The 18,435-nt window shown below is 42.5% G+C and overlaps 1 pseudogene; it reads left to right on the top strand.

Moving 5' to 3' along the window:
- Positions 1 to 18,435, top strand: part of LOC135550951 (rap guanine nucleotide exchange factor 6-like) — a 162,015-nt pseudogene that overhangs the window by 34,241 nt on the left and 109,339 nt on the right.

The following is an 18,435-nucleotide window of genomic DNA, read 5'->3' as shown; positions in this document are numbered from 1 at the left end:
ACTCCACACAGTCTATGCATTGAATCTTTTTTTTTTTTTTTTTTACCTTTATTTTACTAGGCAAGTCAGTTAAGAACAAATTCTTATTTTCAATGACGGCCTAGGAACAGTGGGTTAACTGCCTGTTCAGGGGCAGAATGACAGATGTACCTTGTCAGCTCGGGGATTTGAACTTGCAACCTTTCAGTTACTAATCCAATGCTCTAACCACTAGGCTACAGTCTTTGTCATTTTGACAATAACTAGACAATCTTTATTCAAATGACAAATGTGACTAAGACTTAATGATATTTTAGTCATAATGACTAAGACTAGACTGTGTGTGTGGTCCCACCCTGGCCATATAAAGATGCCTTGGCCTTCCACTTGATTTAACACCCTGTCCTCTGTGCTGTGTGTTCTCTCTCCACAGCTTTGGCAAGCAGCTGGGGGGCAGACGAGGCTGTGAATGCATCACTTTAGAGCCCTCAGAAATGATTGTGGTGAGTAGAGCCACTGCTTCTCATTCTCTCTGTCTCCATATCTACTGACTCTAGTACAGAAAAACACAGACTAGGACAAAGACATTGGATTGTGGCAGTAGCTGCAAAATGCCACAGAGCCTACATAATTGTCTTAAAGCTTTCCTCTCCATGGGTTCTTCAGTTTCATCTGAACTTGGCCTATAGTCTTACAAAGACAATAATACAGCTCGATGCGATGCCTACAAAGGCTGTATCACCCAACCAGTAAATAGGCCTACATTGAGGTGTGTCTGTCTGCGAGGCAGCTAGGTCATAGTTGTAGCACACCACATTCAGACTGAGCCTGAGTCCATCACCACCATCTCCCTGAGCAGGCCTGGCCAGTGAGCACCAAGCAGGCTGTTCCATCAGAAGCAGGCTGGGAGCAGGAAATGGGCTCCTCTATTAGATTTGGCTTGGCTGGTTCTGCTGGCCTGGGTCCTCTATCCATCCGTTGGTTGGCATCCACTGGAGGAGGACAGTGAGGGGAGGGTGAATGTGGAATGAAAGTCTTCACTGTGTGCAGATGGACTGGCTGATTAGCTGTGCCTGGGAAGATATTGGAGGGGGGTGGTAGGCTGGGGAAATGAAAGTACGTAAGCTGTTGTTCATATCCGCCCATTTCCTCACCCTTTCGACCCTGATTGTCCGTAATGCTGCTAATAACCACAGCCAGTGTTGTGGTTTCTGATGGCTCAGTCAGTGCATATAGGCAGCAGAGAGGGTGGTGAAATGAGACTGGATTGTTTTGATGACCATGTAATTGATATTGCATCATAGCAAAGTCATTGGAGAATAATCACTTGATCGTGCTCTAGCGACTCCTTGTGTCAGGCCAGGCGCCTGCAAGCTGACCTCGGTTGTCAGTTGAATGGTGTTCCCTCTGACATGTTGGTGTGGCTGGCTTCCGTGTTAAGCGATCAGTGTGTTAAGAAGCAGTGCAGCTTGGCGGGTCATGTTTCACACCTTTGCCTCTCCCGAGCCCGTTGGGGAGTTGCTGCGGATGAGACAAGATGATAACTACCAGTTGGATATCACAAAATTGGGGAGGAAAAGGGGGTAAAATTACAACAAAAAACAAAATCTATTTATCTGGAGCCGTCGGTTCTGGCCCCGTAGATGTACAACATAGAGATGTTATAAGGCCATCCTTGCCGCTAATGGGACCTCTATGGGCTTTGCGATCACAGAAGTGATCAATGGAAAATATGTGAGGTGCGCACTCTACATTTCCATGGACAGCAGCTGTCATGACATTTTTCCAAACCGCGTCCGCTCGCTCGAGAACTAAATGAGGAGACAAGTCGAGATCGGATCATGGAAACGTGCACCCGGTAGAGAGATGATTCTGATGATTCCCAATTGACCCTTCACTAAGCCCCGCCCCAGAATTTTGGCCAACCAATAAAAGCGCAGCAATGGATAGCAACTGTCGTCGAGTCCGAGTCCTCGGACAAGCTCACATTTGAAGTGCATAAAAGCCAATGTGAGCGACACAAAAACCGAATGCCGGGTTTTCATCTCAAAACGTAATTTTTTAAATGGCTAATTTAACAGTGCACTTGCTACTGTCATCCCTGAAATGCAGAGTTTGTTAGAGTAATTTTTCTAATCCAAAATTATATTTTTGTTATATTGTTTGATAGATCAGCTGATTAGCTAGCTCCGTATTATTGACCACCTAACGCTAGCTAGCAAGCCAGTTAATATATATTTTTTTAAAGTATTATTATTTTAATTATTATTCATTTTATGAATAAAACTGCTGTTGACATCAGGATATGAATTGAGAGCACTAGTTAGCTCCAAAAGTAGTTAGTAACTTTGGCTGCATGCTGACAGTGCATTCAGAGCCATCCAGTGGCTAGCCACAACACAACCCTTCATTTTACCAGGATCCTGTGACGCAATTGTAATGACAGTCAGGGTTAGGTAGGTTACTTGCTATATGTAATGTTACAGTTACTAGTTACCTGTCCAAAATTGTAATCAGTAACAACTTTTGGATTACCCAAATTCAGTAACGTAATCTGATTACATTCTATTACTTTTAGATTGCTTTCCCCTTAAGAGGCATTAAAATAAGACAACCATGTATGTTACCAATTGAACAACCTCTATTGCAGGCTAAATCAATGTTAAAGTTTACATAGCTGGTCATATGTGGATGTTACATTGTGCTTTATGGGTTGGTTATGTAGGCTTCTTCAATCGCTTTATACTACATATAATAATACAACTAAATTATATCTTTACATTAAAAACCAAACTCTATCAGAATTCCAGTCATTCCAATACATGTTATACCCCTTGATCTTCAAGAATAGGACTTGGAAATATGGAAGTATAGATTAGCCAAATTGTTTTACCTGAGCATAACCCCAAAACTAAGGATTTATTAGCCAGCCCTACTGTTTATGATTTTGTTGTCATGCTGGACTGATTTGAGCTTAAAAATAAACGCTGCACCTATGGACTGGCATGTTTTGAGCACTACTGAAAGTGCTATTTACTTGTGAAAAATGAATGCCTTATGCTGCATTTGCTATAGGCCTAATGTTTCCCTTTTTGTTGGTGACACTTTGATATCTTGATAATCCACAGATGAACCAATAACAAAACGGTTGCCCCGCCTCTGTTTTGGTAAGAAAAAGCTTGGCCTGTAGAAATGTAACCACTCTCAGATTAATAGACAGCTATGGATGAAAGGACTGACCATCCATGATATCAAAATCATTGTTTTATCCCTGTTATGAGGCTATACAGTGTTTACATCTACAATGTTTACAAACATTGGAAAAAAACAAGCTTATATGTTGGGTTCTCATGGAGTGTGACAGTTGAACTAAGCTCATGAGGCATTTATAAGTTATATTCTTCAGTGTGTGTGTGTGTGTGTGTGTGTGTGTGTGTGTGTGTGTGTGTGTGTGTGTGTGTGTGTGTGTGTGTGTGTTATATTTCACAGTGTGTGGGAGACCTGGAGAGGCCTACAAGCCACAGTGTCTCGTACCCATTGTGAAATTTGGTGGAGGATCGGTGATGATCTGGGGGTGCTTCAGCAAGGCTGGAATCGGGCAGATTTGTCTGTGTGAATGACGCATGAATCAAGCCACGTACAAGGTTGTCCTGAAAGAAAGCTTGCTTCCTTCTGCTCTGTCAATGTTCCCCAACTCTGAGGATTGGTTTTTCCAGCAGGACAATGCTCCATGCCACACAGCCAGGTCAATCAAGGTGTGGATGGAGGACCATATATACCCTGTCATGGCCAGCCCAATCTCCAGACCTGAACCCTTTTGAAAACCTCTGGAATGTGATCAAGAGGAAGATGGATTGTCACAAGCCATCAAACAAAGCCAAGCTGCTTTAATTTTTGTGCCAGGAGTGAAATAAAGTCCATGCGAAAGATTGGTGGAGGACATGCCAAGATGCAAGAAAGCTATGATTGAAAATCAGGGCTATTCCACCAAATATTGATTTCTGAACTCTTCCTAAGTTAAAACATTAGTATTTAAAAATGAATATGAACTTATTTTCTTTGCATTGTTCAAGGTCTGACAACACTGCATATTTTTTGTTATTTTGACCAGTTGTCATTTATTGCAAATAAATGCTCTAAATGACAATATTTTTATGTGGGAGAAATGTTGTCAGTAGTTTATAGAATATAGCAAAAATGTTAATTTTACCCAAACACATACCTATAAATATCTTAATTTTTCCAGAGCGTATAAATATATATTAGGGATGCAACGGTACACACTATTGTCGAACCGTTCGGTACGACCCCGGCGGTTCATTACGCACACGTGAACCGCGGAATTATGATGTGTCTGACATTTTCTTGGAATTTCCCAAACTATCTTTTTGTGCTGCAGGCTACATGTACGATGTATATTCAGATCCAATGAACCAGACACTTGGTTTGTGAACAGGCAAGGCAGGCAACTGCTTGGGGCCCCAGGCCGTTATGGGCTCCTGAGGGCTGAACAACTTTACTCTGCAGCACCACAGTGACCGCAACCCCTCCCCCTTAAACAAGAAATGGACGATTTGCAATGACATCTCAGTAGGAAACCTCCCTAAAGGGACCCCATGAAGAGAGGGGAAACTTAAACAAATATTCTCTCAGCTCCAACATGACAATGGTGAGCGCTAGCGAGACAGAGGGAAGCAAATCTGAAGAGGCACTGCCGTCTTTCAAATCTGCTATGTGGGAACATTTTGGATTCAGTGTTCAATACGATGACGAGGGTAAGAAGACCATAAACAAACAAAGTACAGTCTGCATGCATTGCTTTGCCACTGTCGGCTACTCAAATGGAAACACTTCTAACAGGCTGACCACACCGCTGGCGTTGCGTGCGCGAGCGTTGCAAAATAAATTTAGAAATCTACATTATTAAATTATTGCACCCACACTGTTTCCGTGCGCCAACGAGCATCTGCGTTGCCAAGGGCAAAAATAGAAGTAAATTCTATTTGTGACGCAGATCGCGACACAAGTCCTGCCTCTCCCATCTCCTCATTGGTTTATAGAAGCAGGACCCACGTGCCACTGGTTATACTCACAAGGGTGACTAAAAGATGAACAAGGTCAGTGGTGGTAATGCACCTAATTTATGAAAGTTGCCAATCCCAATATTTAGTCAAGAGAAGAAATAGCCTAGAAGGAGGAGAGATGACTAGAAACGATTCGGTTGACCGTTTTATGTGTGGATTAATTGTCGGAGTAGAGAACCTTGTGCATTTCAGGTAAAATAACAACTCAATGTTTATATCCCAGGACAAATTATCTAGCAACAGCAAGCTAGCTAAATAGGACAAATTAGCTAGAAAGTGCAAGTGTTAATTTTTCAACAAATTCAGAAAATCAAAGAAATAATGAAAGCAATGGGAGTATTCATAGACAAAGATTTGCAGCCCTATTCAGTGGTTACTGACTCGGGATTTCTTCACATGATAAAGTTTTCACAGCGTTACATTGTCCCCTCCAGCACACATTTCAGCAGGAAAGTAATTCCCAAACTCTGATACATCACGGAGAGAAATTGAAAATTAATTGACACAGATACCCTATCTAGCTCTAATCCACTGATAGTTGGACCTCCAGGGCAACTCGAAGCTACCTCTGTGATGGTTCACTATGTACTGGAAGCTATCTCTGCGGTGGTTCACTTTGTACTGGAAGCTACCTCTGATGGTTCACTATGTACTGGAGGCTATCTCTGCGGTGGTTCACTATGTACTGGAAGCTACCTCTGTGATGGTTCACTATGTACTGGAAGCTATCTCTGCGGTGGTTCACTTTGTACTGGAAGCTACCTCTGTGATGGTTCACTATGTACTGGAAGCTACCTCTGTGATGGTTCACTATGTACTGGAAGCTACCTCTGTGATGGTTCACTATGTGCTGGTTTGGGAGATGAGGAGCTACGTGTTGCAAACTCGTCCCCTGAACGAGTCATACAAGTGCACACTTTTCTTAAATATAAAGATACCGAAACAGTGCTGTTACGATGGCCCACAAACCGTGATTTATACCGAACCGTGGGCCCACTGTACCGTTGTGTCCCTAATAAGTATGTATGTATGGGGGGCAGCATTTTCACTTTTGGATGAAAAGCGTGCCCAGGGTAAACGACCTCCTACTGAGTCCCAGATGCTAATATATGCACAGAGAACACTCTGAAGTTTCTAAAACTGTTTGAATGATGTCTGTGAGTATAACAGAACTCATATGGCAGGCAAAAACCTGAGAGAAAAAAACAAACAGGAAATGGGAAATCTGAGGCTTGTAGTTTTTCAATTTCTAGATGTCAACCGTCTTTAGAACATTGTTTGATGCTTCTACTATGAAGGGGGGCTGAATGAGAGGGGAACGAGTCAGAGGTCTGCCAGCAGTCATGAGCTCAGTCACGTGCATTCACATGAGAGATTGCTCCCTTTCCATTGCTTTTCTACAGACAATGGAATTCTCCGGTTGGAACATTATTGAACATTTATGATAAAAACATTCTAAAGATTGATTCTATACATCGTTTGATATGTTTCTACGACCAGTAATGTAACTTTTTGGAATTTTCGTCTGACCATTCCGCTGGAAGTTGCACGCGCGTTTCGATTTGTTTACCAAACGCCCTAACAAAAGGAGGTATATGGACATAAATTATTAACTTTATCGAACAAATCAAAACATTTATTGTGGAACTGGGATTCCTGGGAGTGCATTCTGATGAAGATCATAAAAGGTAAGTGAATATTTATAATGCTAGTTCTGACTAATGTTGACTGCGCAACATGGCAGATATTTATTTTGGCTGGTTTGGGCTCTGTACTCAGATTATTGCATGGTATGCTTTTTCCGTTTTTTTAAAATCTGACACAATCTGACATAGCGGAGAAGTTTATCTAAAGTTCCATGCATAAGTTGTATTTTCATCAGCATTTATAATGAGTATTTCTGTAAATTGATGTGGCTCTCCGAAAAATCACGGCATGTTTTGGAACTACTGAACATAACACGCCAATGTAAAATTAGATTTTTGCATATAAGTATTAGACCGATTATGATTTGTCAACGCCGATACCGATTATTGGAGGACCAAAAAAGCCGATACCGATTAATCAGCCGTTTTTTTTTTTGTTTTTTTCCCTAATTTTTATTTTATTTATATATTTATTTATTTATTTTTTTTATTTTTTTATTCATTTGTAATAATGACAATTACAACAATACTGAATGAACACTTATTTTAACTTAATATAATACATCAATACAAATCTATTTAGCCTCAATAAATGATGGAACATGTTCAATTTGGTTTAAATATTGCAAAAACAAAGTGTTGGAGAAGTAAGTAAAAGTGCAATATGTGCGATGTAAGAAAAAGCTAACGTTTATGTTCCTTGTTCAGAACATGAGAACATATGAAAGTTGGTGGTTCCTTTTAGCATGAGACTTCAATATTCCAAGGTAAGATGTTTTGGGTTGTAGTTAATATAGTATTTATAGGACTTTTTCTCTCTACCATTTGTATTTCATATACCATTGACTATTGGATGTTCTTATAGGCACTTTTGTATTGCCAGTGTAACAGTATAGCTTCCGTCCCCTTCCTCGCACCTACCTGGGCTCGAACCAGGAACACATCAACAACAGCCACACTCGAAGCATCGTTACCCATCGCACCACAAAAGCAGCGGGCCTTGCAGCACAAGGGGAATAACTACTCCAAATCCAAAAGCGAGTGACGTTTGAAACAGTATTAGCGCACACCCAGCTAACTAGCTAGCCATTTCACATTGGTTACACCAGCCATTAGGCTGATAGGCTTGAAGTCATAAACAGCGCTGTGCTTGCGAAGAGCTGCTGGCAAAATGCACGAAGGTGCTGTTTGAATGAATGATTACGGGCCTGCTGCTGCTCAGTCAGACTGCTCTATCAAATCAGACTTAATTATAACATAATAACACACAGAAATACGAGCCTTTGGTCATTAATATGATCGAATCCGGAAATTATTTCGAAAACAAAACGTTTATTTCAGTGAAATACGGAACTGTTGGGTATTTTATCTAATGGGTGGCATCTCTAAGTCTAAATATTCTTGTTACATTGCACAACCTGTAGTACACAGCGTGGAATAGCCTTCATTTCTCAGAACAAGAATAGACTGACGAGTTTCGGAAGAAAGGTCTTCGTTTCTGGCCATTTTGAGCCTGGAATATTAGATATTAAATCAAATAAAATTTTATTTGTCACATACACATGGTTAGCAGATGTTAATGTGAGTGTAGCGAAATGCTTGTGCTTCTAGTTCCGACAATGCAGTAATAACCAACAAGTAATCTAACTAACAATTCCAAAACTACTGTCTTATACACAAGTGTAAGGGGATAAAGAATATGTACATAAAGATATATGAATGAGTGATGGTACAGAGCAGCATAGGCAAGATACAGTAGATGGTATCGAGTACAGTATATACATATGAGATGAGTATGTAAACAAAGTGGCATAGTTAAAGTGGCTAGTGATACATGTATTACATAAAGATGCAGTAGATGATATAGAGTACAGTGTATACATATGAGATGAATAATGTAGGGTATGTAAACATTATATTAGGTAGCATTGTTTAAAGTGGCTAGTGATATATTTTTCATCATTTCCCATCAATTTCCATTATTAAAGTGGCTGGAGTTGAGTCAGTGTGTTGGCAGCAGCCACTCAATGTTAGTGGTGGCTGTTTAACAGTCTGATGGCCTTGAGATAGAAGCTGTTTTTCAGTCTCTCGGTCCCAACTTTGATGCACCTGTACTGACCTCGCCTTCTGGATGATAGCGGGGTGAACAGGCAGTGGCTCGGGTGGTTGTTGTCCTTGATGATCTTTATGGCCTTCCTGTAACATCGGGTGGTGTAGGTGTCCTGGAGGGCAGGTAGTTTGCCCCCGGTGATGCGTTGTGCAGACCTCACTACCCCCTGGAGAGCCTTACGGTTGTGGGCGGGGCAGTTGCATTACCAGGCGGTGATACAGCCCGCCAGGATGCTCTCGATTGTGCATCTGTAGAAGTTTGTGAGTGCTTTTGGTGACAAGCCGAATTTCTTCAGCCTCCTGAGGTTGAAGAGGCGCTGCTGCGCCTTCTTCACGATGCTGTCTGTGTGAGTGGACCAATTCAGTTTGTCTGTGATGTGTATGCCGAGGAACTTAACTTACTACCCTCTCCACTACTGGTCCATCGATGTGGATAGGGGGGTGTTCCCTCTGCTGTTTCCTGAAGTCCACAATCATCTCCTTAGTTTTGTTGACGTTGAGTGTGAGGTTATTTTCCTGACACCACACTCCGAGGGCCCTCACCTCCTCCCTGTAGGCCGTCTCGTCGTTGTTGGTAATTAAGCCTACCACTGTTGTGTTGTCCGCAAACTTGATGAATGAGTTGGAGGCGTGGCCACGCAGTCGTGGGTGAACAGGGAGTACAGGAGAGGGCTCAGAACGCACCCTTGTGGGGCCCCAGTGTTGAGGATCAGCGGGGTGGAGATGTTGTTGCCTACCCTCACCACCTGGGGGCGGCCCGTCAGGAAGTCCAGGACCCAGTTGCACAGGGCGGGGTCGAGACCCAGAGTCTCGAGCTTGATGACGAGTTTGGACAGTACTATGGTGTTAAATGCTGAGCTGTAGTCAATGAACAGCATTCTCACATAGGTATTCCTCTTGTCCAGATGGGTTAGGGCAGTGTGCAGTGTGGTTGAGATTGCATCGTCTGTGGACCTATTTGGGCAGTAAGCAAATTGGAGTGGGTCTAGGGTGTCAGGTAGGGTGGAGGTGATATGGTCCTTGACTAGTCTCTCAAAGCACTTCATGATGACGGAAGTGAGTGCTACGGGGCGGTAGTCGTTTAGCTCAGTTACCTTAGCTTTCTTGGGAACAGGAACAATGGTTGCCCTCTTGAAGCATGTGGGAACAGCAGACTGGTATAGGGATTGATTGAATATGTCCGTAAACACACCAGCCAGCTGGTCTGCGCATGCTCTGAAGGCGCAGCTGGGAATGCCGTCTGGGCCTGCAGCCTTGCGAGGGTTAACACGTTTTAAATGTTTTACTCACCTCGGCTGCAGTGAAGGAGAGTCCGCATGTTTTTGTTGCAGGCCGTGTCAGTGGCACTGTATTGTCCTCAAAGCGGGCAAGAAAGTTATTTAGTCTGCCTGGGAGCAAGACATCCTGGTCCGTGACTGGGCTGGATTTCTTTTTGTAGTCCGTGATTGACTGTGGACCCTGCCACATACCTCTTGTGTCTGAGCCGTTGAATTGAGATTCTACTTTGTCTCTATACTGACACTTAGCTTGTTTGATAGCCTTTGCTGAGGGAATAGCTGCGCTGTTTGTATTCGGTCATGTTACCAGTCACCTTGCCCTGACTAAAAGCAGTGGTTCGCCCTTTCAGTTTCACGCGAATGCTGCCATCAATCCACGGTTTCTGGTTTGGGAATGTTTTAATCATTGCTATGGGAACGACATCTTCAACGCACGTTCTAATGAACTCGCACACCGAATCAGCGTATTCGTCAATGTTTTTGTCTGACGCAATACGAAACATATCCCAGTCCACGTGATGGAAGCAGTCTTGGAGTGTGGAATCAGCTTGGTCGGACCAGCGTTGGACAGACCTCAGCGTGGGAGCTTCTTGTTTTAGTTTCTGTCTGTAGGCAGTGATCAGCAAAATGGAGTCGTGGTCAGCTTTTCCGAAAGGAGGGCGGGGCAGGGCCTTATATGCGTCGATGAAGTTAGAATAACAATGATCCAAGGTTTTGCCAGCCCTGGTTGCGCAATCGATATGCTGATACAATTTAAGGAGTCTTGTTTTCAGATTAGCCTTGTTAAAATCCCCAGTTACAATGAATGCAGCCTCAGGATGTATGGTTTCCAGTTTGCAAAAAGTCAAATAAAGTTCGTTCAGAGCCATCGATGTGTGTCTGCTTGGGTGGGAATATATACGGCTGTGATTGTAATCGAAGAGAATTCTCTTGGTAGATAATGCGGTCGACATTTGATTGTGAGGAATTCTAAATCAGGTGAACAGAAGGATTTGAGTTCCTGTATGTTTCTGTGATCACACCATGTCTCGTTAGCCATAAGGCATTTGGCGTCTCGTTAGCGTCATATTAGCCATTTTGAGCCTGTAATATCCAGATTTTCAACTAGTCTCAAGAAGGCCAGTTTTATTGCTTCTTTAATCAGTACATCAGTTTTTCTACTGTGCTAGCATAATTGCAAAAGGGTTTTCTAATGATCAATTAGCCTTTTAAAATGATAAACTTGGATTAGGTAACATAACACGCCATTGGAACACAGGAGTGATGGTTGGTGATAATGGCCCTCTCTAATCCTATGTAGATATTCTATTAAAAAAATCAGCTGTTTCCAGCTACAAAAGTCATTTTCAACATTAACAATGTCTACACTGTATTTCTGATCAATTTGGTGTTATTTTTATGGACATTCATCAAATGCCCAGAATTGGAAAAAAATCTTCCCAGTCATTTTTCGGAAACCCTGACAAGCCCGCGCGTGCACACACACACACACACACACACACACACCACGGTTTCCGCTCCTCATTCATGCTGCTGCAGCACTCAGTCCAATCACTTACATTCCAACCAATTAGCTAATTGAGTCCTGGGGAATTATCTCAAACTAACTGCAGGGGTTTGTTCAGCCAGGCCAGGGGTTTGAGATGGCTTCCATTTCACCCACCCTGTGTCTCTGTCCCTGTCTGTTTGTCTCAGCCTGCTTGTCTGGGAGCACAGAGCCATAGACAGACCATTGTAGTTCACACACTGAGACCAGTCCATACAGGAGTTAACTAGTCAATGGTCCAAGCAGGAAATATCTCCATTTGGGCAGACCCTTCATAGACAGCAATCTGTTCATAGTGAAGACTTTCTATTTAGTAGTGTGTATGGAGTGACTCCTTGCAGTGTGTAATTGTACACTGAAATGCCCCCTTAAAATGCTTAGTCAGTCTTATGTTGTTGACTTTGCTGTGATAACACTATTAGGCTGTCAGAGTGGTTAGTTTTTCATTAGAGAAGTCTGCTGTTCGATAAATCAACCCATCGTATAGTTGTTATATAGTACAAACATGACAGAGAATCTTTGCCCTCATTCTGTGTGTGACACAAGTCCATTCCCCTGTTATTCTCTCGTTTTTTTGGGGGAAAAAATCAATAGTTATATAAATGGAAATTTGACTGTATAGTTTTGACAATATCGCTGTATTATTTTGGCGCTAGTTGGTTGTAATCTGCACCAGAACACCAGTATTTTTCCTTCATAGTTTGTTCTCCATCTTCTTTTTAAATAAGGAGCCAATTTGTTTTCAGCACTTTTATTTCCATGACTGATAATTTGTTTTCTCATGTCTCTGTCTTGTCCCTCTGTAGCAGACATATTGTTAGCAATATGTTTGGAACATCGAATCGCAATAAAATTACAGTATCAAATCGCAATACATATAGAATCATGAGTATTGCAGTACGTATCGTATCGACACTTAAGTATCGTGGCAATATCGGGAGGTACCTGGCATTTCCCCTCCTCACCTCTTTTCCTCTGTGGCCCTCCTCACCTCTTTTCCTCTGTGGCCCTCCTCACCTCTTTTCCTCTGTGGCTCTCATGTAATGTCTCAGTACACCCTGATGGATGACTTGAGATGACAGCCCTGCTGCCTGAACTAGAGAGTGACAGTTTTGGAATTTTTAGGGCCGATACTGATTTTTGGGGGTCAAGGAGGCCGATGGCTGATATTCTAGGCCGATATTCAATATCATAAAATTTGACAATGTTGATGACATTTTCCAGAGATAGCCATGTATGCATTTAATAACCTCTTAAATGTAATGCAGATATTTAGATTTCCGCCTAAATAGACATAATCAAATTCTGACATGCAAAAACTTGGTATATTTGGAGAGAAGACATCTTGGAGATTGAGGAAATCATCAGTAGATAGGAAATACATAGTTCAGAGCACACACAAGTGAATTATTGATGACTAGAGCTGGAAACACATCAGATGGCTTCCACAACAAAAGAAATGGGATTGATAGATCTAACAACTAGAACTGGGCAGATGTTTTAGTAAGTGGTGTCGGGTGTGGTCACGGGACGTTTCCAAGTGTCCCTGAACCGCTCCAACGTGGCATGTGTCTATAAATTACATCATTCCAGTGCTATTACATATTTGCAATCCCTAAATGCTATGTGTTCAGTATAAAAACACTTTCTTCCATATCAACCTCTCTAACATTGTGGTGGTGTTATGGGGTATCCAGGGTACATTCAAGTATCTTTTCAACCTCTCCAAAGTGTCCAAATGTGGTAATTGCACTGTTTTTGCACACTGGCTGTGCCTAAAAGTTATTGGTCACCCAAAAAACAATTTCTACAACACCAACCTCTCTCAAACATGGTTCTGGTGTCAGGGGACATACAGGGGATATGGATGCCAACAGTGCGTAAGCAGGCAACATCATATTTTTGATGCTCGAAGATAGTCACTCAGTGGACATTTTTTTATTTTATTTTTTTATTTCACCTTTATTTAACCAGGTAGGCAAGTTGAGAACAAGTTCTCATTTACAATTGCGACCTGGCCAGGATAAAGCAAAGCAGTTCGACACATACAACGACACAGAGTTACACATAGATTAAAACAAACATACAGTATAAACAAGTCTATATACGATGTGAGCAAATGAGGTGAGATAAGGGAGGTAAAGGCAAAAAAGGCCATGGTGGCAAAGTAAATACAATATAGCAAGTAAAACACTGTAATGGTAGATTTGCAATGGAAGAATGTGCAAAGTAGAAATAAAAATAATGGGGTGCAAAGGAGCTACATAAATTAATTAAATACAGTAGGGGAAGAGGTAGTTGTTTGGGCTAAAATATAGGTGGGCTATGTACAGGTGCAGTAATCTGTGAGCTGCTCTGACAGTTGGTGCTTAAAGTTAGTGAAGGAGATAGGTGTTTCCAGTTTCAGAGATTTTTGTAGTTCGTTCCAGTCATTGGCAGCAGAGAACTGGAGGGAGAGGCGGCCAAAGAAAGAATTGGTTTTGGGGGTGACTAGAGATATACCTGCTGGAGCGTGTGCTACAGGTGGGTGAAGCTATGGTGACCAGCGAGCTGAGATAAGGGGGGACTTTACCTAGCAGGGTCTTGTAGATGACATGGAGCCAGTGGGTTTGGCGATGAGTATGAAGCGAGGGCCAGCCAACGAGAGCGTACAGGTCGCAATGGTGGGTAGTATATGGGGCTTTGGTGACAAAACTGATTGCACTGTGATCGACTGCATCCAATTTGTTGAGTAGGGTATTGGAGGCTATTTTGTAAATGACATCGCCAAAGTCGAGGATTGGTAGGATGGTCAGTTTTACAAGGGTATGTTTGGCAGCATGAGTGAAGGATGCTTTGTTGGGAAATAGGAAGCCAATTCTAGATTTTACATTGGATTGGAGATATTTGATCTGGATCTGGAAGGAGAGTTTACAGTAGAACCAGACACCTAAGTATTTGTAGTTGTCCACGTATTCTAAGTCAGAGCCGTCCAGAGTAGTGATGTTGGGCAGGTGCGGGTAGCTATCTGTTGAAGAGCATGCATTTAGTTTTACTTGCATTTAAGAGCAATTGGAGGCCACGGAAGGAGAGCTGTATGTCATTGAAGCTTGCCTGGAGGGTTGTTAACCGTGTCTAAAGTAGGGCCAGAAGTATACAGAATGGTATCGTCTGTGTAGAGGTGGATCAGAGACTCACCAGCAGCAAGAGCGACCTCATTGATGTATACAGAGAAGAGAGTCAGTCCAAGAATTGAACCCTGTGGCACCCCCATGGAGACTGCCAGAGGTCCGGACAGCAGACCCTCCGATTTGACACACTGAACTCTGTCAGAGAAGTAGTTGGTGAACCAGGCGACGCAATCATTTGAGAAACCAAGGCTGTCGAGTCTGCCGATGAGTATGTGGTGACAGAGTCGAAAGCCTTGGCCAGGTCAATGAACACGGCTGCACAGTAATGTTTCTTATCGATGGCGGTTAAGATATCGTTTAGGACCTTGAGCGTGGCTGAGGTGCACCCATGACCAGCTCTGAAACCAGATTGCATAGCAGAGAAGGTATGGTGCGATTCGAAATGGTCGGTAATCTGTTTGTTGACTTGGCTTTCGAAGACCTTAGAAAGGCATGGTAGGATAGATATAGGTCTGTAGCAGTTTGGGTCAAGAGTGTCCCCCCCCTTTGAAGAGGGGGATGACCGCAGCTGCTTTCCAATCTTTGGGAATCTCAGACGACACGAAAGAGAGGTTGAACAGGCTAGTAACAGGGTAATAACAATTTCGGCAGATAATTTTAGAAAGAAAGGGTCCAGATTGTCTAGCCCGGCTGATTTGTAGGGGTCCAGATTTTGCAGCTCTTTCAGAACATCAGCTGAACGGATTTGGGAGAAGGAGAAATGGGGAAGGCTTGGGTGAGTTGCTGTGTGGGGTGCAGTGCTGTTGACCGGGGTAGGAGTAGCCAGGTGGAAAGCATGGCCAGCCGTAGAAAAATGCTTATTGAAATTCTCAATTATGGTGGATTTATCAGTGGTGACAGTGTTTCCTATCTTCAGTGCAGTGGGCAGCTGGGAGGAGGTGTTCTTATTCTCCATGGACTTTACAGTGTCCCAGAACCTTTTTGAGTTAGTGTTGCAGGAAGCAAATTTCTGCTTGAAAAAGCTAGTCTTGGCTTTTCTAACTGCCTGTGTATAATGGTTTCTAGCTTCCCTGAACAGCTGCATATCACAGGGGCTGTTCGATGCTAATGCAGAACGCCATAGGATGTTTTTGTGTTGGTTAAGGGCAGTCAGTTCTGGGGAGAACCAAGGGCTATATCTGTTCCTGGTTCTAAATTTCTTGAATGGGGCATGTTTATTTAAGATGGTTAGGAAGGCATTTAAAAAAAATATCCAGGCATCCTCTACTGACGGGATGAGATCAATATCCTTCCAGGATACCCCGGCCAGGTCGATTTAGAAAGGCCTGCTTGCTGAAGTGTTTCAGGGAGCGTTTTACAGTGATGAGTGGAGGTCGTTTGACCGCTGACCCATTACGGATGCAGGCAATGAGGCAGTGATCGCTGAGATCTTGGTTGAAGACAGCAGAGGTGTATTTAGAGGGCAAGTTGGTTAGGATGATAGTTATGAGGGTGCCCGTGTTTAAGGCTTTGGGGAGGTACCTGGTAGGTTCATTGATAATTTGTGTGAGATTGAGGGCATCAAGTTTAGATTGTAGGATGGCTGGGGTGTTAAGCATGTTACAGTTTAGGTCGCCTAGCAGCACAAGCTCTGAAGAAAGATGGGGGGCAATCAGTTCACATATGGTGTCCAGAGCACAGCTGGGGGCAGAGGGTGGACTATAGCAGGCTGCAATGGTGAGAGACTTGTTTTTAGAGAGGTGGATTTTTAAAAGTAGAAGTTCAAATTGTTTGGGTACAGACCTGGATAGTAGGACAGAACTCTGCAGGCTATCTTTGCAGTAGATTGCAACACCGCCCCCTTTGGCAGTTCTATCTTGTCTGAAAATGTTGTAGTTTGGAATTAAAATTTCAGAATTTTTGGTAGTCTTCCTAAGCCAGGATTCAGACACAGCTAGAACATCCGGGTTGGCAGAGTGTGCTAAATCAGTGAGTAAAACAAACTTAGGGAGTAGGCTTCTAATGTTAACATGCTTGAAACCAAGGCTATTACGGTTACAGAAGTTGTCAAAAGAGAGCGCCTGGGGAATAGGAGTGGAGCTAGGCACTGTAGGGCCTGGATTCACCTCTATATCGCCAGAGGAACAGAGGAGGAGTAGAATAAGGGTGCGGCTAAAAGCAATAAGAATTGGTCGTCTAGAACGTCTGGAACAGAGAGTAAAAGGAGGTTTCTGGGGGTGATAAAATAGCATCAAGGTATAATGTACAGACAAAGGTATGGTAGGATGTGAATACAGTGGAGGTAAACCTAACCTAAACATTCACCTAAACATTCAATGTTGCCATTAAGTAATGCAACGTATCAACGTATTCCGTGTTTATTTTGTTTATGCTTCACAATGCTAACCGTAATGTAGGTAGCAGCCATCTTGAAATGAGGTCATTGGCTTGGCCTGCCCTTATGAATTCTTATGTCCATATACAGTAGCAGTCAAAAGTTCAAAATGGGTGGGTTATGAGTTGATTGTACTGCTTGGATAGAGTGAGGCTGCAACTCTGTTCCCTTTCACATTTCCTCACACATCTCTCTCCATCGCTCATATCACTTGCTGCTGTTTACATTTACATTACATTTAAGTCATTTAGCAGACGCTCTTATCCAGAGCGACTTACAAATACCTCTACTATGTTAATTCGCTCAATGGAGATATTTGCTACCTAGCCATACATGTGCATAATATCTAACAAGGAGTGTGGGTAGGAAAAAGGATGAAGCGAGGATGCACTTTCTGTCTGACTCGAATCTGGCCACCTGTAGTTTGAGAAGTGAGAACGCACTGATCTACAGCTTTCCTGGTACATAAACATACAGGACGATTCTTAGGTAGCTAAACCTATTGCCAACCTTTTATTTGGCCATTTTAAAACACTACCATCTTTCCCTATGATGACAATCCTCTATAGTGCATTGGGAAAGTATTCAGACCTCTTGACTTTTTCCACATTTTGTTACGTTACAGCCTTATTCTAAAGTTCAATCTACACACAATACCTTATTTGACGAAGCAAAAACAGATTTAGTTTTAAGAAATAGCTAAAATGTAAAAAAAAAAAATCTGTTTTCGCTTTGTCATTATGGGGTATTTTGTGTAGATTGAATTGGGGGGGGAATATTTCATCCATTTTAGAATGAGGCTGTAACATAACTGTGGAAGGAAGGGGTCTGAATACTTTTCGAATACACTGAAATTCAACTGTCAATTATGAATTCAGATGGTCAGCACACCAGTAAATAGTTACTGAAAATGTTGCATGTTCAAAATGATTATCAGCTAACGTTAGCTAGCTACGTTGGCAATTAGCTCTTATCTGATACCTTAGCACCATGTTTATCTAGCTAGCATAGTAGCTAACACCACAGATGAAAAGGTTTATCGTTATCTTTGCTAACAGGTCACATGGCTATCTTCATGTCCGGGCACATCGACACAAGCCTTTTTATTGAATTAAACTAATATATGCAACAGGAATTCAATTTTGGTCACTGTCAATTCATCCGTTTCTCAATACTGCACCTTTCTTTCTGTTGGGAAATGAGCTAGCTTGTTGCTGCTGATTTTCTCAGACATTCCTGGTGACTGGCGACTGGCATAGCAGCAGTTTTGCGATGTCGATGTACTATTGACATAGCCGATAGACTAGAAA

This window comes from Oncorhynchus masou, chromosome 12 (assembly GCF_036934945.1).
Source record: "Oncorhynchus masou masou isolate Uvic2021 chromosome 12, UVic_Omas_1.1, whole genome shotgun sequence".
NCBI classification, from domain to species: Eukaryota; Metazoa; Chordata; class Actinopteri; order Salmoniformes; family Salmonidae; genus Oncorhynchus; species Oncorhynchus masou.
The sequence above is the reverse complement of the archived record's forward strand: the minus strand, read 5'-3'. Positions and strand labels throughout refer to the sequence as shown.